Source organism: Giraffa tippelskirchi, chromosome 10, assembly GCF_054371585.1.
Source record: "Giraffa tippelskirchi isolate mGirTip1 chromosome 10, T2T-mGirTip1v1.2.pri, whole genome shotgun sequence".
NCBI classification, from domain to species: Eukaryota; Metazoa; Chordata; class Mammalia; order Artiodactyla; family Giraffidae; genus Giraffa; species Giraffa tippelskirchi.
Window position 1 is genome coordinate 58,132,298 of NC_137284.1, and position 6,000 is coordinate 58,138,297.

At 38.6% G+C, this 6,000-nt stretch overlaps 1 protein-coding gene across 17 annotated transcripts in view; it reads right to left on the reverse strand.

Moving 5' to 3' along the window:
- SAMD9 (sterile alpha motif domain containing 9) overlaps positions 1 to 3,769 on the reverse strand; it is a 39,180-nt gene extending 35,411 nt beyond the window's left edge. For all 17 annotated transcript variants that reach the window (XM_081531434.1, XM_081531420.1, XM_081531427.1 and 14 more), the window contains exon 1: positions 3,585 to 3,769. The gene's annotated coding sequence lies outside the window, so the exon portion shown is untranslated. The remainder of the gene's footprint in view (positions 1 to 3,584) is intronic.
- Positions 3,770 to 6,000: the final 2,231 nt, after the last annotated feature.

Consider the following 6,000-nt stretch of genomic DNA (forward strand, 5'->3'; position numbering starts at 1 on the left):
AATTAAATGAACATTCAAAATATGTTGCAGGCCTACTTTCTCTTTCTCTTCTCCCACATTCTACATTCAGTGTGGAGCAAATCGTATAGGTTGCATCTTCAAAACAGGCATCTGATTACCACCTACCCCCTCCATTCCTGGTCCAGGTCCCATCATCTCTCTCCTAAATTAAGCAGTGGCTCTGTCACGAGTTTCACTCTTGCTGTAATTGATCCCTTTGGGGACATCTCAAAATCTTGGCTAGAGTGACCCTTTTCAAATGTAAATAACATACTAATATTCTGTTCAGTTCCTTCAGTGACTTCCCATTTGACTTGCAGTGAATGCTGAGCTCCTTATTATGAACTTTATGTGTGTGTGTTAGTTGCTCAATTGTGTCTGAGTCTTTGTGGCCCCACGGACTGTAGACTACCAGGCTCCTCTGTCCATGTGATTTCCCAGGCTAGAATATTGGAGTGGGTTGCCATTTACTACCCAAGGGATCTTCTTGACCCAGGGATTGAACCCTTGTCTCTTGGGTCTCCTGCACCGGCAGGTGGATTCTTTCCCACTGTGCCACATGGGAAGCCCAGGCCTCAGATGACAGGGTACCCTATTACTCCTCTGATATAACATCTTAGTTTTATCTTTCTGTCTCTAAATCTGGTACAGCTCTCTGACTTCCTTGTTGCTCCTCGCAGGAGGCATCTGCTCCTGCTTCTAGCACTCCACTTGTTTCCTCTCCCTGGAATGTCCTTGGACACCTGCAAGGCTCACTCCTTCGCTTCCTTCAGGTCTTTATCAAACATCACCTTCTCACAGAGATGCTACTCTGGCAGCCGGCTGGATCCTACCCCGCCTCTCAATGTCTCCTTTCCTCATCTGGCTTTAAAAAAGAGCTGGATAGGACTTATCACAATCCAGTATTCCATTCCGTCTATTTCTACTTATTTACCTTTTTTATTTTCTGTTCTATCCATTATTCTGTGTGCTTCACGAGGTTAAGAGTTTTTGTGTGTTTGGTTCGCTATTTTCCAGTGCCTGGCATGTGGTAGCTTCTTAACAAAAATTTGTTGAATGAATAACATATTTTCTTAGAGTAGTTAAAAGTAATGAATTTTTGAAAACCATTGAGTTAGCAATGTCTGGGTCAAGGAATTTTTGCTCATTACACTAGGGCATTTATTTTACTTGGCTTGAATCCCAGACTGAAATCAGGGGAACTTTCTTTACTCTGCTGCCTGTTAGGCCAGACCTAACTCTAGCTTCAATCATCTGGTCACAAAAGAAGAAAAAAAAAGTTTTATCAAAAGGAAAAGAAAGTTAGTGTGTTATCTCCCCCAGTCCTTCTAGGTACCCCAGTTTCATAATACCCCATAAAACTTTTCTCCTGTGTCACTCCCAGTCCCCAAATGAGGCCATTTACCAAACCAGGTTTCCCCCAGCATGGGTCCCTTTTTCTTCTGGGCCCTCAGGGTTGGAGCCTCAGCACCTCTACTGTTTTCACCTGCTCCCTCTGCTCGGGGAATCTCATCTCCAGGTGAGGCACCTGCCTCTTTCCACAGACGTACTCTGTTAGGGTCTGATGCAATACCTTCTCTTATCCTAGGTCTTCTTTCAGTAATTTAACCATCTCCCCTCTCTCTGCATATCCTAAGGACTCAGAGGACAGACTCCAAATTTTCTCTTTTGATTTAACCAGTGACTACGATATTCCAATAAGGCCCAACATTCTGGAAATGAAGCAGCGAATCAAGAATTTCCCTCTGGAGCTCAGCCCAGTGCTCTGTGACAACCTGGAGGGGCTGGATGGGTGGGGTGGGTGGGAGGCTCAAGATGGAGGGGATATATGTATACTTATGGCTGATTCACGTTGTTATACGGCAGAAACCAACACAATATTGTAAAGCAATTATCCTCCGAATAAAAATAAATTAAAAAAAAAAGAATTTCCTTGTGTAATCAGTCCCTTATTTTTACAGTTCTTTCTTTGGCTTCTAAACCACCAGTGACTCACTGAATGCTGTGTCTAACATGGGGGATGCTGCAAAGGGAACTTTGTGCCATCTAACAGATGACAGTTTTCTGTTACATCTTTTTGTTCAGATTCTGCCTATAGATATCAGGGAAATAGAAATACTTTTCTCACATAGGTCATTGACATTTATTCCTCAAGTATGGAGTCTTTTCTTCTGTTGAATGTAAACATCAACAATACCTGGTTTCAATAAAATATGCTAAACTTTTAAAAAATATCCATGGACTGATTATAATTTCAAAAGTTTCTCAGCTCCTCTCTCCCACATGATAAGAGTTGTGACATATAATGATTTTAACCTATTATATTCAGTAATGCTTTTAAAGTAATTTATAGTTCATCAATTTTAAGACCTTATGTATGCATGTGTATATATATAGTTGGAAATATATAAAGGTCAAAATGACTGGTGTGGACAAATTTTGAGAATGCCTTGACACACTCTTGGTTTCCTAGGGGCCCTCATCTTCCTGTTTTGAAATAATCATGAACACAAGTCTTAGTAGTAGTAGTAGTAACTAATCATTGACAAAGGAGCTACAGGATGCCACTCTTGAGTGACTCCTCTCCAGTCTTCTCTCTTGAGGTATTAAGAAGTACCAAATCAGCAGAACTCTTCAGGATGAGAACTAGTGCTCACCCACCTTCATCTCAAGGGTTCTCAGTTGTTGTTGTTTAGTTGCTCAGTTGTGTCCGACTCTTTGTGACCCCATGGACTGTAGCCTGCCAGGCTCCTCTGTCCATGGAATTCTCCAGGCAAGAATACTGGAGTGTGTTGCCATTCCCTTCTCCAGGGGATCTTCCTGACGCAGGGATTGAACCCGAGTCTCCTGCATTGCAGGTGGATTCTTTACTGCTGAGCCACCAGGGAAGACCAAGGTCCTCAGTAGCATCTCAGGTATCATGCCCTGAGGAGTTGTTCTGCTTCACATGACTGAGAGCTGACTAGGGGAGAGACCATTCAGAATCTTGGCTGCTGCCCAGGAAGTCTACCCACACTGTCTTTTGATGGTCTGACGAACTGAAACCACACATAAGCCAAACTTAGTTTTATTTTCCTAAGCATAAATTAAAGTTTTCATTTTAATTTTTAAACCAAATTGCTGTATGAGATGGATGTGAAGGAAGCATTTAACCTAAAAAATAGCCTCTGGGGGATGTTATCTTTGATTAAATATTCTGTTGAACTTCTAATAACATCTCAAGTTCTGGAAGGCAGAATTGCACATGACCACAGATTCCTTTACAATATTTTATGTTAAACTTTCTGAAGGTCTTTGCATTGTTTCTGTATCATTTTTTCCCACTGCCCCATGAGACCAGAAACCCTCTCACCACCTTAAGTATACTTAATGATCCGTTTCTTTTTAGAAGAACATTTACAAAGATAGTCTTAATTAGATATATAGAATTAAAACACTGGTATTTCTACTTTCAATAGTTTTACAAGTAATGGCTTATGTACAAACACATGTTTTTTTAATTAAAAAGTACAGCTGGAGTTTATAAAAATAGCAGTTTCCTCATAAGCATAAAAAAATAAAAGTGTAACGATTGGGAAACTTACCAGGATTTTTCTGAAAACTTCTTCTTCTTACATCAGAAACTTTAAACGGTTGATTTTTAATTTTTGCTTTCTTATTCTTCTTCTAATGGGTAGGATATGTGTGGTTGTAAGAATCCTTTTTGAAAAATAAGGCTTTAAGTTGTGAAGTTTACTTGTCTCCTGAAGCCCTGACCCTGTGCAGGAGCAGAGTGAGGAAGTAGAAATGCAAACAGTTTCAGTTTTGCTTCCGAACATATTTCTTTAGGTTTGTAAAATAGTAAATACATGTTAATGGTTATGAAACATTAAAAAATTAACATCACAGAAAATCAACAAAGTTGAACCATTGCTGAGAAACTGTTCACCAGACACAGTTTCAAGTCATCCAGAGTTAAGAAATCGAGGTGAAAAAAAAACAAAAAACCTACAGAAAAAAATACTGGGAAAACACTGAAAGCTCACAGTAATCCAAGTGTCTGTTACAGGTTGAATTGTTTCCCCAAATTCATAGGTTGAAGCCCTAACCCTCCTTATCTCAGAATATGACTGTATTTGCAGAAAAGGTCTTTAAAGAGTTAATTAAGCTAAAATGAGGTCATAGGGTGGATCCTAATCCAGATATGACTGGTTTCCTTGTAGGAAGAGATTGGTGTTACATGCTCACACACACACACACACGCACACATGACACGACTGTGTGAAGACACAGGGAGAAGACAGCCATCTAAAAGTCAAAGATAGAGGCCTTAAAAGAAACCAACTCTGGCAAATCCTTGATCTTGGACTTCAAGCCTCTGTGAGCAAATAAATTTCTGATTTTTAACTCATCTTATCTGTAGAAATTTGTTATGGCATTTCCAGCAAACTAATACTTACGTATATTGGGTCATCATGAATTTCATTACTTTTTAAAAATTAGAACATTAGTTTTTTTTAATTATGAATATAATTGAAGTTCATTTTCAAACTTAAGAAATACAGAATATAGAAAGAAGGAGAGGAACCATATTATCCAAATGCAATCTTTGTTTTCCATTATACTTTTTTCTATTCATATATTTTAAAAATATAAATTTAATATTTGAGAAATTTTACCAGACTCTGAAACATATAATTTCAAATAGGTAGTTAACACCGCCCAGTAATGCTGAATCACATTTTATTTCTTGAATTAATCTGATATGAATATCAAAATTCAGAATCACTGGAATATGACAACTTTGGGGGTTGTGTGTATAGTTTTTGTTAATTTGTTTGCATTTTAAAATTGGAGTAAAATTGCTTTGCAATGTTACATTAGCTTCTGCTGTTGCTTTTTAAAGAAATGGAAACTGCCACATCTGCTAGTAGAAGAAATGCTTTGTTTTACTTTGAAGTTTTGAAATTGTTCAGGTATATCATGGTTCAAGGGCTTCCCAGCTAGCTCAGATGGTAAAGAATCTGCCCGTAGTATGGGAGAACTGGTTCAATCCTTGGATTGGGAAGATCCTCTGGAGAAGGGCATGGCAACCCACTCCAGTATTATTGCCTGGAGAATCCCATGGATAGAGGAGCCTGGTGGGCCACAGTCTCTAAGATCACAAAGAGCTGGACACAGCGACTAACACACACACATCATGGTTCATAGACTTATAAAGAATGCCATGAACTGTTTTTATTCTTATGTGAAATCTATAAATTTGGGGGATGATAGTGGAAGTGGTGCCTCTTACTATCTTATGTAACACATTTGAACACTTTCATCAATATTACCATTATCTGTTTAAATCTCCCAGTGTATTTTCTCAAAGTCTGTTTACTTAAAATTATATGGAATGATATAATTAATAAACAATAAAATCTTAATAAAGCTTGTTAAACAAAATTCTCTAAGAATATTATGAACATTTTTTCATTAAGTGAAGATCATTTTTATAGTTGTTTGAGCTATAATGTCTACTGATACTCCCAGGTGTTTTACCAAACTGGTTGGCTATACTAAAACCCAAGTGAGTGCGGACTTTCAGAATGCGCATGTTCCCATGTTCCACAATATTCTAAAGATGAACAATCCACCCCAGTAGGACTCTTGCTATAGTTTTCGTTAAGTTCAGCATTATGTCCACAGTCTTTTGTTCTTTATTACACTTTGTCTCCCTCTCGGAATAAGTATATTTTACCAATTCTCCACTTCCCATCTCCTGAAAATTCTGATCCCCTCATTCTCACCTGGCGACATCTCTTCCTACCTAATGGACAAAATTGAAGGCTTCAGGTGGGCTTTCTCATATACTTCATTCTCCAGATCCCTAAACCCACCTGGTGCCCCTATTTACCCCTTCTTTGTACCTAATGGTGCAGTTCTGAACCCAGACTCCACAATAACACCACCTGGAGTTTTCAATAAAAGCAGAAAATGCCCAGGACTGCTTTTGGGCTATCATATATCTCTAAGGAC